Here is a 5,669-nt window from a genome sequence, read left to right as displayed (position 1 = left end):
GTTTTGTTTTTGTTGATGGAGAAGAAGATGATTGAAGTGGTGAGTTGGAAAGAGGAAGTGAGACATGACACTAATTGCTCTACATAAAAAAAGACAAAAAAGATCATCCGATTCAGAAGTAAATTTGTGATGTAAATAATAAACAAATGAAGCCAAAAAATATATAATATAAAATAAAGAAAGTTTTCAATTTATAAAACAAATAATATGTGTAATTGTACAATAATTGTGTTGTGTGAGCTGTATGAACAAGGTGTTTTTTTTTCCCATTCTTTTTTCTTCTTCAAGTTTCTTTCGGTATGTGCTTCAAAAAAAAAAAGGTTTCTTTCGGTATCACATAAAATTTTTAAAAATCTTCTCATTGATTGCCTTTTGCCGAGTTGGTGCTACATCATTTTATTTGCGGATTGTTTTTTCATTTGGATTTGCAAGCCAATCATCGATAAATTTTAAACAAGGTGATGTTTTTTTCTCTCTACTTGTTTGTCAACCTTGTTGAAAATATAATCATCGACAAATTTTAATTATCCCAAATCCCTCTCTTGATTTTGTAGAATGACTCCAAAACCCGATATTGGTTGGGAGTTCGGTCACATCATAGGTGATGATCGGAAGATAATAATATGCAAATTTTTCTGGAAAAACCATAAACGGAGGAATTATGAGATTCAAAGAACATATTGCACTTGTTAGTGGAAATGTCCAGGCATGTTATAAATCTCCCAAGGAAATATCATTGATGATCCGAAAACATTTTCAAGATTCAAAGACAAAAAGAAATATATTGAAAAAGAAAAAAGAACTTGGCTTAGAATCAATTCAACAAAGCGTTCATGGATTGGAAAGTGAAAGTAGTGGTGAAGACGCTTCAGAAGATATTGAAACTCAACAATTGCGAAAAGCGTTGAAAGAAAGCTGTAACACTAGAGCTTTTGAGGAAGAGATGCGTAACCGATATGGTCAAGGTAAACAATATATATAATTTCATTAAATCATGTGTGTATGCAATTAATAATTTTTTTTATATGTATGATAGTAAATTTTTAATTGTAGGATTTATCGGTTCTAGTTCATCGTCTGGTTTGAATCCTGGTTTGAAAAGAGAGATGCATCGTAGCTTGAGTGTAAAAGAAAAATCTAAATTGTCATCAAAGGGGATTGACTCTTTTATGTTTCCCTCAAAGCATAAGAGTATAAAAAATTGATTTGGTACGGAAAAAGTTAAGGGAGTTGGAAATGCTATTTCAAAATGGTTTATATATAATGCTATTCCATTCAACACAGCAGATAGTGGACCATATTATCAATCTATGATTAATACCATTGAAGAAGCTGAACCTGGAATAAAAGGTCCATCGGGACGCCAAATTGGTGGGTTTTTTTTGGAAGAAGAGGTTGATGAGATAAATGGCTATCTAAATGCTTTGAAATCTAAATGGTCCAAGTATGGATGTACGATTATGTGCGATGGTTGGAGCACACACAACAAGCATCCTATCATTAATTTTATGATTCACTGTGATCGTAATATGGAATTTCATAGTTCAGTTGATTGCACCAACAAATCAAAGACTGCTGATTTCATTTTGTCTCTAATGAATAAAGTTATTGACGAGATTGGTGAAGAAAATGTTGTGCAAGTGGTTACAGATAGTGAAGGTGCAATGAAGGCTGCAGGTGCAAAATTGATGATGGAAAGACCCCATTTGTTTTGGTCCCCTTGTGCAGCACATTGTCTTGACCTCATTTTAGAAGATGTATGTAAGATGCAAAATGTGAAAAAATGTATCGAGAAAGCCAAGCAAATCACAAGTTTCATCTATAATAGTGATAAAGTTGTGAATTTGATGAAAACATTTACCAACGATCGTGGATTGTTGAGACCATGAATAACCCACTTTGCTACAGAATTTATCTCAATTGAAAGTCTTGTTCGGCATGCTTCAGATTTGAATAGAATGTGCAATTCAACTGAGTGGGAAGAAATCAATAATACCAGTAGAAGAAGAAAAGAAGCCGAAAAAATTACAGGGATTATAATGGAAACAAGATTTTGGAAGAGAGCTCGTGATATTTGTGCTGCAATGGAACCACTTGTAAAAGTTTTAAAGTTGGTTGATCAAGAAAAAAAGCCAACAATGTCAATTATCTATGAAGCAATGGATAGAGCGAAATTGACAATAAAAGAAAATAATAAAGACTGGCAATCATATTGGGATGTTATTGATAATCGGTGGTACAATCAATTACACCAACATTTGCATGCTGCATGTAATAATATAATTTATATGATTAAATATAAAATATAGAGCATGTCATCGAAATCATTTATATCTTCCATATTCTAATTTGTGATTTTGTTTATGATATTTCAGCGTATTTTCTAAATCCATCACTTCAGTATTCTGGAACTTGTGTTTATAATGACGAGGTCAGACAAGGAATAAAAGTTGTAATCAAGAGACTTGAACCAGACTTGAGTGCTCAAGTTTCGGCGATTAGTGAGGTGTAAACATATACATACATATATATGTATATATATATATATATATTATATGTATTAATTTTTCTTACTATATATTTCATATATAAATCGTAATAAATTTTTCATTTTTTCTTTGAGATTAAATTGTTCACGGAGCAGATAGGTGAATTTGGATAATCACTCGCAAAATTGGCAGTAAAAAAAAGTCTCCCAGGTTTATTGTTTTTTATTTGAGTTTAGATTTTAATATAAATCGTAAATTTAAAAATATATATCTTATTATGTTATTTGTATCAGCTGAATGGTGGAATGACTATGGTGACGACGCTCCACACCTTAAAAAAATTGCAACAAAAGTTTTAAGCCAAACATGCTCATCTTCTGGGTGTGAGAGAAATTGGAGTACATGGTCTCTCATACACACAAAGCTTCGTAATCGTTTGGCTGTAGAGAAGCTACACAAATTAGTTTATGTTCATTATAACATGTGGCTCAGGGTACGAAACTTGATGTGTGGAAAAGAAGATGACGATTATTACAGCCCTATAGACCTCAACCACATTTTTCATGATGACAATATCTTAAACGAATGGATAAAGGATAATGAACATCCTGTTTTACAAGATGACAATTTGGCATGGCTAGATGAAGGAATTCAAAATATAGATGCTGAAGAAACCAACATAACCACTAGTGTTCAGAGTCGTGGAAAAAAGAAGAAACATGCCCAAATGTCATCAAAGTTGAAAGGAAAATAAGTTATATCGAGAGATGATAGTGAAGATAATGATAATAGTGGTGATAGTGATGATACAGATGACGGAAATAATCAACAAGGACGTGGAAAATATCATAAATCACAAGATACAACAAATGATCAAAGTCATCAAGATGACCAACATATCGCAGGTATGACATGGGCAAAAGGAGATGAAAATTATTATGCAACACAAGATACTGATCATGGTTATCGTCCTGGAATTGAGGAACAACGTCGTTTCTTGGAAAGTTTATCAGAATTCTCTAGTGCTAATGATAAAGAACATTAAGCTGATTCTACTCAACCATACATGGGTGTCCAAGAACATATAAGATGTCTTGGATTGGGGGGGAAATCGACAAATTCAAATGACAGATAATTATGGATCGATGAGTTACAATTGGGACTCTCAGCATGTTGAGTATGATCCGACTGAATATCAATCAGGTGGATATGGATATCAGGGTAATTATAATTCTAGACACGATTTTTTTAATAGATCATTTGATTTTTCAACATCTGGTACACATGAAATTAGACATCGTGGATTTGATTATGGGTCGTCTCAATATATTGGTGATAGATACAATGAATCTTCATCATCTATATGGCGTGGTGTTGGACGTCATGGTCCCGAGTATAGATCTTCAAGTACAGCTGATAGTTCTACTGTGTATCGTGGATTCGGATACTATAATCGTCATGACGAAACACTATTACAAAATCAGTCATCCCATTCTAATGATCTTTCGTCATCTCAATCTAATCAATATCCCTATGGACAATCACGTCAATATCCAAATGTTCGAAATCAATTTAATCTACGAGATACTGATGAAGAATATAACAATGATTTCGCTCCTCTGCGTCACTCTTCATGGTATTAGCTTTGGTATGCTATAATTTTTAGTGTGTATTTCTTATTGTGCTATTATTGTAAAATAGTTTTGTATTGATATATTAATTTGTAATAACTTCATATATTTTATTTTTTAGAATGATGTAATCTGTATTTAAATTTTTTTTACCAATTATTTGAATTTATTAATTTTTTTATACAAGCGTTCCGCAACCGTTCCGCAACATAACATTGGAACTGGAACGGTTGTTGCCGTTCCAAGCACCGCAACCGTTCCGGCGAACCACTTACACGTAGATGGATCCATCGACTGACATGATGATACAAAAGTCACAGCTAAACAACGGAATTCAAATTAAGAAAATTAACATGTATATGCTGATAAGATGATACATGCTATGATTATTAACATGTTTTGACAGGTCACGATTATGCACAATTTTACCACGAACATGAAATATATGTTGATTACGATATTTTTCACTGCTGCATGATAAGTATATGTACTTTTTACTTATGGTACATGTGTGTTGAGTTTTCAGACTCATTAGGCGTGTGTGATGCAGGTGAGCTAGATGATGAGGGGACTGGAGGTGCCGAACTCTGAGTAGGCAGACCTGGTTCGGTGACACGACCCGAAGACCACATGTTTTCCGCATTACGCTTTATGAGATTTGAGAGTGGATGAACATTTTCATACGTTGATGATTTTAAGATTTTTACTCGTTTATGTTTACGTATGATTTTGGATGAGTTTGATTAATTTAAACTGCACTATTTTTACGGTCAGATAATTACGATTATTTTAAATGTTATTTTGAAAATGTGAGCTTTTAAAAAAATGTTCAGTAGAATTTTAAAATGAGCAGACATTACAATTAAGCTCGAATTAAGCATATCCGAATTCGAGCTCTATTGAATCTCGAAATTTTTTTTAATTTTTGCTTGAGTTTGGTTCGAAAGGATATTCGAGTTCGAGTTTGACTCGAAAACTTCAGATCTATTCGTTAGGATAACAAAGTTTGAGAATGAAAGTTTGAATGTTCGAAAAGTGTGAAAACTAGAAATGTATATATATTTAATATATGATAATTATATTATATTAATAAAGTATTAAGGCTTACGAGCATCTCGTAAACTATCGAACAAAATAATTTTGACTCAAGTTCAGGTCGAAAAAGATCAACATGCTCGAGTTCAATAAATTCAAATATAAATGAAATATTTATGGAGTCATCTCAAAAAATTCGCGAATAAGTTCGATTCGTTTCCTGCCATAATGACAAGCTTATGCATTCATATATATAACATAATAATTAAATTAAGTATACGGTGGGATGAAATAAGTATACGGTGGGATGAAATATATTAGGTCGGATGCGATTTGACTAGTTATGAATTTTAATAAAATTTGAGCATCTCAACGGGTCCCACTCCTTTTAATTTAATGTACTATAAATAATTATTTTTGAAAATATCAACATAATAATAATAATTTAATAGATTTTTTTTTATTTTTTTAATGTGAATTATGGGAATTTTATATGGTATGCTGGCAAGGGGAA

General features: G+C 32.3%; 1 long non-coding RNA gene across 2 annotated transcripts; it reads left to right on the top strand.

Moving 5' to 3' along the window:
- The first annotated feature begins 511 nt into the window (after positions 1 to 511).
- LOC140985658 (uncharacterized) lies at positions 512 to 3,866 on the top strand. 2 transcript variants are annotated; one of them, XR_012176817.1, is made up of 5 exons: positions 512 to 965; positions 1,054 to 2,271; positions 2,376 to 2,506; positions 2,624 to 2,699; positions 2,783 to 3,866. It is a non-coding gene; the product is annotated as an uncharacterized lncRNA (long non-coding RNA). The 2 variants fall into 2 exon arrangements; XR_012176816.1 differs by having other exon boundaries at positions 2,624 to 3,866.
- Positions 3,867 to 5,669: the final 1,803 nt, after the last annotated feature.

This window comes from Primulina huaijiensis, chromosome 10 (genome assembly GCF_012295235.1).
Source record: "Primulina huaijiensis isolate GDHJ02 chromosome 10, ASM1229523v2, whole genome shotgun sequence".
NCBI classification, from domain to species: domain Eukaryota; kingdom Viridiplantae; phylum Streptophyta; class Magnoliopsida; order Lamiales; family Gesneriaceae; genus Primulina; species Primulina huaijiensis.
This window is presented reverse-complemented; position numbering and strand designations above follow the sequence as displayed.